This window comes from Miniopterus natalensis, chromosome 10 (genome assembly GCF_054644295.1).
Source record: "Miniopterus natalensis isolate mMinNat1 chromosome 10, mMinNat1.hap1, whole genome shotgun sequence".
Classification (NCBI taxonomy): Eukaryota; Metazoa; Chordata; class Mammalia; order Chiroptera; family Miniopteridae; genus Miniopterus; species Miniopterus natalensis.
In genome coordinates this window covers 48,554,211-48,566,294 of record NC_142090.1, presented here as the reverse complement: position 1 = coordinate 48,566,294, position 12,084 = coordinate 48,554,211, and the positions used below count along the sequence as shown (strand labels likewise).

General features: G+C 34.4%; 1 protein-coding gene across 1 annotated transcript in view; it reads left to right on the top strand.

Moving 5' to 3' along the window:
• The window catches only part of MAGI2 (membrane associated guanylate kinase, WW and PDZ domain containing 2), a 1,282,556-nt gene that overhangs the window by 132,095 nt on the left and 1,138,377 nt on the right, over positions 1-12,084 (top strand). The gene's annotated exons all lie outside the window — the stretch shown is intronic.

The following is a 12,084-nucleotide window of genomic DNA, read 5'->3' as shown; positions in this document are numbered from 1 at the left end:
CCAGTCAATTTTACAAGATGTCCGTGAAAAACAGGTGGTGGCAGCCATCCCAAACTTATCTGTGTATAAATCAAGCATAGATGGTCAAGTGTAGGAAAGCCAGAAAAAAGTTGAACAGCTGTTTGAACGTAACCTCAAAAATCAGAGACTGAATGCAGACACTCAGAAATGGAAATAGATTCACAGATGATTTTGAGGATCCCTTTCTGACAGAGTAAAGTTGAGATAGGGTTGCAAAAAACAAAGATGCAAACAGGAGCTCCCAATCAAAAAAGCATATTTGCATATATTTAAGAGTACAGGGACTACTCTTCACACTTATGTACTGGGAGAGCATCTCCCATGAGCAGTGGTGTGTTTGAGTTGGGAAAGACAGCAAGTGGAGTTAATGACAGAAAGAAAACTTATTGGCAAATGAGACAAACTATAGCAAATTTCCTTAATTACTCTTTCAACTTCATGTGAAAAATATCCTTGTTTCCTTTGCAAAAGCACACATTGTACTAAAGAAGTCTGAAAATTAATACTTATTACAATGGAGTCCATAAATACTCTGACATTTCTGTTTTCTTTGCTTTATAATTTATAACACATGACTAATATATTGTGTCTGAATAAGAATGTGATAAGTATGGCTATTTATCCAGAATTTATGGTCACATTCCTTGGATGGAGCACTGCCGATAGCGGTCAAACTGACATTTAGAAATTACAGAATTCAAGAGGATAGCCATTATTTCACAATGAAATAGATGCAATTCCACCAAAGGAAATTTACTCTATTAAAAAAAGAATTTATATAGCATTTTATTTTTTACTGCTTGCCTTTCCTCATTTTCTTCAATTTACTTAATTAGACAAATGAAATAGAACCTACTTGGCCAGCAACTACATGCATTTTTTTGAGGGGAAAAAATGTTTCCTCAACATACTGATGATTAGAAGGGAGTGGTGTGTGTCTGTGCACTTGTGTGCGTGTATGATTTTATAAATATTTTAAAAGTGTGAGAAAATGAACTTTGGTAGCTAAATATATAGGTCTGATTTCATGATGAAGGTGTGGAGAGGATTAGTTTTAGGTATCAATGTATAGATTACAGTTGAAGCTGTGTATGGCTTAGCAATCCTCAAAAAAGAAGAGAGTAATAAGAGCACTGTGGACTAATGCTTGTATATAAGGGGGAAGAGCCTGAGTAGAATCAAAGTGTTGAACTACAGGTATAGAGGGAGCACCAGTTAGGAATGAATTAACAGAAAGTCAGGGAGAAGAGTTGGAAGGCACGAGGGAGTGATCAATAGCGGTCAAAGATGCAGCAGAGAGGTTGAGTAAAGCAGACACTTGAGAATTAGGAAACCAGAAGATAATGTCATCTTATCCTAACTGGATTGGAATGCTGGTAGTTGAAACTAGGCTCATTTCAGTGAGTAAAGCAATGTGAAGGAGATGGAATCAATAAGTATAAATGACTCTCCAAGAAGTCTCATGACAAGGGAAAGAGATGAGGCAGTAATTAGGCCTATTAAATGTTAGTGTAGATCTGTTCTGTCCAATACAGGAGTCACCAGCTACATGTGGCTCTTAAGCACTTGAAATGTGGCTAGTCTGGATTGATATGGGCTGTGAGTGTAAATCTACACTGGATTTCAAAGTTGGCATGAAAAAAATCGCAAAGTATCTCATTGAAATTTTTATACTGGTTGTATGTTAAAATGATAATTTTGATATATCAAGTGAAGTATATATTATTTATATTAACCTATATGTTTTTACTTTTTAAATGTGGTTACTAAAATTTTTAAAAATTGCTTATTATGTGGCTTACATTTGTGGCTCATAGTCGATGCTGAACTATACTCTAATTCCAATTTGCCATCTCAAGGTTTGACAATATATATGTGGGAAAATCAGAAGCCATTCTAAAACATGACAGTTTTTCCTACATTTACTGAGAACTTTAATTTTTTATGGTTGAAAGAACATTAGCCCCTGGATCCAACTCTGCTATTAACTAGCTATATAACTTTAGAAAAGTTATTTAGCCTCTGTGAGCTTTGATTTTCTCATCCATAAAATGAGAATCATAACATTCACCACACAGGGTAATTGTGAGGATTAAGTGTGAATGTAAAGGCTTTACATAGTCCATGCCACATAAATCACATTTAATAAATGTTACATTCTTTCCTTTCTGTGTGACCTACAACTATGTTAAAAGAGACAGAATTGACCTGATATACTATAATCCTCAAAGTCAGAGAGGGATGCAGGACAGATAAGAATAGGAATAAAGGCTATTGACCCTCTGAAAAATAAAACCAAAATCTTCTAAGATTAAAAAACAACCAACAACTAACCTTAGCTTTTTTGAAAGTACAAAGCAATAAAATATCTTCAAATGCAAAAATGTCTTCTAATACCCATATGTGTGTGTGTGTGTGTGTGTGTGTGTGTTTCTGTGGGCTATGTAAATCAGTATATATGTAATCATTTATACTAGAATACATTGCATCTATTCAAATAGAAATAAGGGTGTTATTACCACTCTGTAAAACATGATAAATGTAGAAAAAAATGAGCAACTCAGGCAGGAAAGACATTAAATATTGAGATGATGATGAAAGAGGGAAAAGAAAGACATAGAGAGGGTAGAAAGAATTTGCCAAAAGTCAAAATAGGAAATAATACATCTATTTAGCATACACTGTCTAGAGCTTTTTGGTTTTTTCCTCAGCTTTTACATGCTTCCATGGAATGGTCCTAAATAACTCCCTCCACACTACTAAGGAGCACAGTGCAGTAGTTATTAAGTGTAACGAAAGCCCTTCCCTCAGGAAATTTGTATTTTGAAGGAGACAGAGGAATTGCAGACAATAAACAAAGTAAATACGTAAAACACATGTTATTATTTGTTAATTTTAAGCCAAAAAAGAAGAAGAAAAAAGGAGAGTGGAGTGGTGAAGGAAGGTTACAGTATTAGATAAAGTAGGTAAGCAAGGCGCACTGAAAGGCTGGCATTTGATTAAAGATAGAGAAGTAAGTGAGCAAGTCATAGAGATTTCTGGGAAAAGCATGCCAGGTAGCGGCAGGAGCAGAGATCATAATTTGGGACTTTGGAAAGGCACAGGAGCCGATGTGGCTGGAACCTAGTGAGGGGACTAGTAGGAAGGTGGGAAGTCAACAAGAAAAGAGTGGGTGAGGAGATCATCTATGACTTGAAATAACCTGTCTTTACTTGCTATGTTCTGACATGACATGACAAGAAGAGTCTCAACTTGGATTGATTGAAGAATCGTGACTTCATTTGACCTAACTAGACTTGAACTTACTTGAATTAACTTTTCTATGAAGGTCATTTAAGGGTTTGGCTTTTACTCTAAGATGAAAATTTTAGGGTTTTGAACAGAAGAGTGACATGATCTTGATTTCTGTTAAATAGAATGGCTGCCCTCTAAGAGGGAGATATGAAAGACTTGGACTGGCATGTTTGCAGTAAAAGTGATAAAAAGTGATCTTCTGTATATACAAGATAGAGGAAAAGTAGGTTTACAGTTGTGAGTATGTGAAACACAGACTTTATTCTCAGTTTGTTATTTATTAATTATTGTATTATTTTCCATACAAAAACTGTAAACCTACTTTTGGCCAACCCTATATTTTTAAAATAGGGTTAAGAGGACTTGCTAATGATCAGATATGGGATGTGACAAAAAGAGAGAAGGAAGGATGAATTCAGGATTTTGGCTGAGCAACTTGAAGTATAAAGTTGTCATCTACTGAGGTGGGAAAGACTGGAATAATAGATTAGGAGAGGAGAGTGCAAACAAGCGGGATTTTGTTTCTGGAAATGTTAAATTTTAGATATCTATTAACCATTCAAGAAGAACTGTAGGAAATATCAGCCTTGGTTTTATGGGAAATGGTCTGGACTAGAGATATATATTTGGGAGTCATCTATATGTAGATAGTATATAAAGTGAGATTAAACAAATCTCCAATAGAACAGTGAATGGAGATGAAAAAGAATAAAGCATTACTGAAGCAACCAAAGAATGGACAGGAGAGTGTTGTGCAAAATGTACTGGGCATCTGAATCACTGAACTTGAGAAAAAGTCAAATTCCTGGATCCCCTGGGGCTGTATTTTAGCAAATACTTCAGGAAATTCTGATGCTTTTTATTTTGCGATCATACTTGAGAGAGTTTAACAAGGGTAAGGAACTAATTATTGGATAAAGATTAAAGAAGGAGGTAGTGAAGCAAAGGACAGAGAGAAAGGTGGTCACTAGCAAATAGAGCTGATGATCTTGCTTTCTATTTCACTTGGAAAAGAAAAACAACCAGAAAAGAATTTCCAAGAGGTCCCACAGCACATTTACCCATTCAATTGCGTCTGTGACCCTATGTCAAATAAAATGGGCAAACTGTGACCTTAAAAAGACCAATCCTTTCACTTGACCAGCAGATCCCATTCTCTCTCAGTTGCTAAAGATTCCAGGAATCTTGCCTTTCCACTGCACCATCCACATTTACCTCTTTGTTCTCTGATTTTTACCAAGAACATAAAGTATTCTCATATTTCTTTAATCAAATGAAAAAAATCCCCACAACTTTTTACACACATTGAGTATATTTGAATATCTAACACTGATGGAGCTGGTTTTCTAATCATTGCCTTTTCTGATCACATTCAGGGGCTGAAGTAAAATTTTTCCTGCACATTATGAACACGCTATACTTAAGGGATTTTTTTTGGGGGGGTATTCTAGATAAACATCATAAACAATGAAGTACCTGATAAATTTTATGTCACAGTTAAATTATGCTATCAGGAAATTATACACTGTCTCTAGCGAAATTACTTTAGAGCACTGAAATTCTCTAATAAAAAAAAAATGCTGTCTCATAGGGAATATAGTCAGTAATATTGTGATAACTGTGTATGACATCAGTTGGGATACTGGAAATATCAAGGGGAACACTATGTAAAGTATATGATTGTCTAACCACTAAGCTGTACATCTGAAAGCAAGACAAAATAAAATTAGAAAAGAAAAAATAATGGTTATGTCTTATGCTACTTTATATGCTGAGTCCTTAACAAATGTTTAATAATAAGAAAGTGAGTGAAAATTTCTCTATATTTTTTCTTTATTTGTATTGTTGACACTATTACAGATGTCCCCATTTCCCCCCCACTGTTGTCTGTTGTCTGTGTCTGCATATCTGTTCTTTAGCTAATCCCTTCACTTTTCATCCAGTAGCCCCCTCACCCCTCCCTTCTGACAGCTGTCAGTCTGTTCAATGTATCCATGACTGTTTCTATTTTGTTTGTCAGTTTATTTTCTTCAATAGATTCCACATATAAGTGAAATCATACAGTATTTGTCTTTCTCTGACTGGCTTATTTTACTTAGCTTAATATTTTCCAGGCCCATCCATGCTGTTGCAAAGAGTAAGAGTCCTTTTTTCACTGCTGCATAATATTCCATGGTGTAAATGTCCCACAGCTTTTTTATCCACTCACCTACTGGTGGGCATTTGGGCTGTTTCCAGATCATGAATATTGTAAATAATGCTGCTATGAACATAGGGGTGCATAAGTTCTTTCTGATTGGTGTTTCAGTATTCTTAGGATATATTACTAGAAGTGGGATTGCTGGATCAAACAGCAGTTCCATTTTTCATTTTTTGAGGAAACTCCATGCTGTTTTCCACAGTGGCTACACCAGTCTGCATTCCCACTAAGAGTGCACTAGGGTTCCCTTTTCTCCACATCCTTGCCAGGACTCTTTGTTAATTATTGATGGTAGTAGCCATTCTGACAGGTGTGAGGTGATATTTCATTGTGGTTTTAATTTGCATTTCTCTGTTGATTAGTGATGTTGTTTTTTCATATGTTTATTGGCAACCTGAATGTCCTCTTTGAAGAAGTGTTTATTCAAGTCATTTTCCCATTTTTTAATTGGATAGTTTGTCTTCTGGATGTTGAGTGGTATAAGTTCTTTATATGATTTGGAAATTCACCCCTTCTCAGATGTATCATTGGCAAATATGTTCTCCCAAACAGTGAGTTTCCCTTTTCATTTTGTAGATAGTTTCTTTTGCAGTGCAGAAGCTTTTTAGGTTGATGAAGTCCCATTTGTTAATTTTTTTCTGTATTTCCATTGCCCTAGGAGACATATTGGCAAAAATATTGCTGTGGGAGATGTCTAGATTTTACTGCCTATGTTTTCATCTAAGATTTTTATAATTTCATGACTTACACTGAAGCCTTTAACTCATTTTGAGTGTATTCTTGTGTATGGTATAAGTTGGTGGTCTAGTTTCTTTTTTTCTTTTTTCTTCTTTTTTTTGCAAAACCAGATAAAGACACTACAAAGAAACAAAATAACAAAATTATATCCCAATACCCCTGATGAACATAGATGCTAAAATCCTCAACAAAATATTAGCAAACTGGACCCAGAAATACATTTAAAAACCATACAATATGACCACGTAGGATTTATTCTAGAGATGCAGGGTTGGTACAATATTTGCAAATCAATGAATGTGGTACACTACAAAAACAAAATGAAGGGTAAAAACCACAGAATCATGGAGCATTGATTAGAATACTCAAAGTGTTTTGCCTTAGGTATGAGAAAACATTCCCCATTGAATAAACACTGCTGATCTTCCCTAAAAAAGTTTAAAAACAAGACTGTATTGTAGGTTGAATTGTGTCCACCAAAAAGATATGTTCAAGCATGTGACCTTATTTGGAAATAGAGTGTGTGCAGATTTAATTAATTGAGTCAAGGTGCACTCTGATGGGAACAGGAACTATTTCCACACTGTGAGCTCTGGAGTGTTCTCTCTGTACAGTTCTTTTTATTCTAGAATTCTTCCCTACAAATTCTGGCCTCTGTGGGCTCCCTGCACCATCTTATGACTGCCAGGCAACCCCTCTGTGCACTGTCCTACAATCTCTCTCCAGGCATTTAGCTACAGCAATTGTCAGACTCACCTTATTTGTTTACACTTCTGAGGTCATTGTCCTTTGTTGCCCAATATCCAATAAATTGAAAATCATTGTTAAAAAAAAAAAATGCCTGGCTGCTGTGGCTCAGTTGTTGAGTGTTGTTCTGTGCACCAGGAGCTAGCGGGTTCAATTCCCGGTCAGGGCATATGCCTGGGTTGTGGACTCGATCCCTGGTGGAGGGTGTGCAGAAGGCAACCAATTAATGTTTGTCTCTCATCAGTGTTTCGCCTTCTCCTTCTCCTTTCTCTCTCTGAAATCAATAAAAGCATATATAAAACAAACCAAAAATAAAACACACAAAAAACAAAAGAACACATGATCATATCAATAGGTACAAAAAAAGCATTTGATAAAATCCAGCTCCCATTTATGATAAAATCTTTCAGCAAAGTGGAAATTTAGGGAACATATTTCAACACAATAAAGGCCATATATGGCAAACCCACAGCCAGCATCATACTTAGGACAACAACTAAAAGTGTTTCTGTTAAGATCAGGAACAAGACAAGGATTTTCACTTTCACCATTCTTATTCAACATAGTACTGGAAGTCCTAGCCACAGCAATCAAATATGAAGAAGGAATAAAAGTCATTCAAATTGGAAAGGAAGAAGTAAACTCATTGTTCACACATGACATATTATACATAGAAAACCCTAAAGATGCCACCAAAAGGCTATTAGATCTAATGAATGAATTCAGCAAAGTAGCAGGATACAAAATTACAGAATACAATATTCAGAAATTGGTGGCATTTTTATACACCAATAATAAACTATCAGAAAAAGAAATTAAGAAAACAATCCCACTTATTACTGAAACAACAAAAAAATAAGGTACCAGGAATAAATTTAACTAAAGAGGTAAAAGACCTGTACTTGGAAAACTATAGGACATTGAAGAAAGGAATTAAGGAAGATACAAATAAGTGGAAGCATATAACATGTTTGTGGATTGGAATAATTAACATCATTAAAATGTCCATACTATCCAAAGCAATCTATAGATTCAATGCAACTGCTATTAAAATACCAATGGCATATTTTACATAACTGGAACAAATACTCCAAAGATTTATTTGGAATCCAAAAAGACCCCGAATAGCCATAGCAACATTGAGAAAGAAGAACAGGTTGGAGTTATTGTGATACCTTATATCAAGTTACACTACAAGGCCATTGTAATCAAAACAGCCTGATACTAGCATAAGAACAGGTATATAGATCAATGGAACAGAACAGAGAGCCCAGAAATCAGCCCATGCCATACGGTCAAATACTATTTAACCAAAGAAGCAAAACATACAATTGGATAAAGACAGTCCCTTCAATAAACGGTGTTGGGAAAATTGTATAGGTACATGCAAAAAGAACTCTATATATTTTAATCTAAAAGCAAACTACAATACATATATTTTAAAACATAAGCATAGTGAATTTAAATAAAGTGTAGCCCAAAGTGAAAGAAACTCTAAATCAGTTCCTTCTAACACAAATCTTAAAAGTTTTGTCTACATGTATTGCCTTTTATTCTTCTTTCATCCTACTTGTTATAATCTTTGAGGAGTTTATATCACACATATTGATATTAGGTAAAAAAAAATCTATTAGCATTAAATCAAGGAAAAACCAGAAATAGAAAAATACCTACAAAATAGAGGTGGCTATCACAAGAAATTTATATATATTTGTGGTAATGACTGAATATATTTAAAGGTGGAAGAGTCCAGCTGGGCATAGCTCAGAGGTTGAGCATCAACCTAGGATCCAGGAAATTGAGGTTCAATTTCTGATCAGGGCATATGCCTGGGTTGCTGACTTGATCCCCAGTCAGGGGTTTGCAGGAGGCAGCCGATCAATGACGACTCTGTCATCATTGATGTTTCTATCTCTCTCTCTGAAATCAATAAAGATATATTTAAAAAAAATAAAGATGGAAGAATGTAGAGGAGGGAATAAGGGAGGGAGGTCAGAATGAAGTAATTGTAACTGAGGCTTTGTTTTGTGTGTGTGTTTGGCGAATATTTTATTTTTTAATTGGATAAAATTTTAATAAGCGCTCCACTTTTCATTAATTTTGAAGTTATTATTATTATGGGTAATTGTCCTAGATAATTATAGTAAATTTTATTCTTACAGTACTGTTGCTAATCTTTTCTGATTTTAATGTGACCTTTATTTTCTTAAGAAATTATTATTACTTTATAGCTGACTTGCTTAGTTTCTGAGAGTAATGCTGCATAAACTTAGTAAATGTTCAACAAAAATGACATCAGGTAGAAAAAATTCAAATTGTTTTTATTTATTTAATTTTTAAGTCATGTTCTTTGTATTATGATTTCTAAAATATGTTTTCAAATTATTTTACGCAATTAGTGTTTTAGTGTTCTGCTCTTTGTTTGTAGAAAAGAATACCTTTCTGCTAGTCAAAGTGGGATTTGAGATTATAGCACCAGCACGCAATTTCTTGGACAAATTACTATTTGGTCCACTAATGTGGAGGAAGAGAAGAATGTTTATTGCAATCCTGAACTAACTCATGCTTCTATAGCCTAAGATTGTGCCAGAGGCCACTGTGCTGGGAAACAATCCAAGAGAAGATACAAACCTTCTGTTTGGGTGACTTGTCTGTGCACTGAAAACACATATTGGTGTTCAGAGAAAAGGGCTGAATCTACTTTTCAGAGCAGTGAGAAAATTTAGCTACATGGTTTGGCAACTTCAACATTACCATGAAAATGTGTACTTGAAATATAATATTTTTTCTATTTCCTATTGAAATCATTTTAATATATTTTGCAATACTAAACTAATTTTATACATAAATATAGTAATATACTTTTATTTAACTTGCCATCCTGAAGTGGATCAGTTTTATTTAAAAAATTTGACCTATAATAAATATCCAATCTCAACTTGCCAAAGAGAGCATGCATTATTATTTTTCATTGAATTTAGTTGACAACATTGGTTAATAAAATTATATAGATTTCAGGTGTACAACACTAGAATACATTATCTGTATATTGTAGTGTGTGTTCACCACCTAAAGTCAAGTCTCCTTCCAACACCATTTATCCCCATTTATGCTCCTCTGCCTCTCCCCACCCCCCTTTTCCTTCTGGTAAACACCATACTATTATCTATGTCTGTTAGTTTTTGTTTTTTGCTTAATCCCTCACCTTTCTTACCCAGCCCCCAAACCCAAAACCCCCTGACAGCTGTAAATCTTTTCTCTGTATCTATTAGTCTGTTTCTATTTTGTTAGTTTATTTTGTTCATTAGATTCCACATATAAGTAAAATCATATGAACTCTGTCTTTCTCTGACTGGCTTATTTGATTTAGCATAATAATCTCCAGGTTTATCCATGCTGTCTTAAAGGGTAAACTTTCTTTCCTTTTTACAACCCAATGTATTCCATTGTGTAAATGTACAGTATCATGCCATCTGCAAATAATGATAGTTTTACAAATTTCCCCCAATTTGGATGCCTTTATTTCCTCTTCTTGTCTGATTGTCATGGCTAGAACTTCCACTACTATGCTTAATAACAGTGGTGAAAGTGAACATCCCTGTCTTGTTCCTGATCTTAAGGTAAACATCTTTAGTTTATAATCACTTGAGTATGATGTTGGCTGTAGGTGTTTCACATATGGCCTTTATTTTGTTGAGGTATTTTCCCTCTACTCCCACTTTACTGAGACTTTTTATCATAAATGGGTGCTGGATTTTATCAAATGCTTTTTCTGCATCTATTGATATGATGTGGTTTTTATTCTTCATTTTGTTTATGTGATGTATCATGTTCATTGATTTGTGGATATTGTACCAATGTTGCATCCCAGGAATAAATCTCACTTGATCATGGTGTATGATCATTTTAATGTATTGCTGTATTCAGTTTGCTAATATTTGTTGAGGATTTTAGCATCTATGTTCATCAGGGATATTAGCCTACAATTTTCTTTCTTTCTGGCATCTTTATCTGGTTTTGGAATTAGGATAATGCTGGCCTTGTACCATGAGCTTGAGAGTCTTCCCTTCTCTTGAATTTTATGGAATAGTTAGAGAAGGATAGGTATTAGCTCTTCTCTGAATGTTTGGTAAAATTCACCCATGAAGCCACCCAGTCTAGGACTTTTGTTTGTTGGGAGTTTTGTGATTACTGCTTCAATTTCATTAGTTGTATTCTGCCTCTTCATATATTCTGATCCTTCCTGATTCAGTTTTGGAAGACTGTATGTTTCTAGGAATTTATTCATTTCATCCAGGTTGTTCATATAGTTCTTAATAACATTTCCTTACAATCTTTTGTATTTCTGTGATGTCAGTTGTTATTCCTCCTCTTTCATTTCTGATTTTATTTATTTGGGTCCTCTCTTTAGTATCCTTCATAAATCTGGTTAAGGGTTTGTCAATCTTTTTTATCTTTTCAAAGAACCAGCTCTTGGTTTCATTGATATTTTGTATTGTTGTTTTTATTTATTTTATTCTATTTTTTTATTTTTGATTTATCTTTATTGTTCTAAATATTAGAGATTCTCCTCCCCCCCATTGACACCCTCTACCTTGCACTTGCACCCCTACCTCAGGCCTTCATCACCCTATTGTCTGTGTTCATGGGTTATGTATATATTCATATATAAGTTCTTTGGTTACTCTCTCCCCACCCACCCATTCACCCTCACATTTTTGTTTTTAGATTCTATTTCATTTATTTCTGCTCTCATCTTTATTATTTCCTTTCTTCTACTCTCTTTGGGTTTTGTTTGTTGTTCTTTTTCTGGTAAGTTTAAGTTTAAAGTCAGATTATATATTTGAGATTTTCCTTATTTCTTGAGAGAGGTCTTTGATGCTATGAATTTCCCTTTCAGGGCTGATTTTGCTATATCCCATAGATTTTCGTTTGTGTTTTTGTGTTCTATTTTCATTTGTTTTAAGGTATTATTTTATTTCTTCCTTAATCTTATTGTTAACCCATTCATTGTTTAGTAACATGTTATTTAGACTCCATGTATTTGTGTTTTTCAGTTTTATTCTTGTGATTGAGTTCTAATT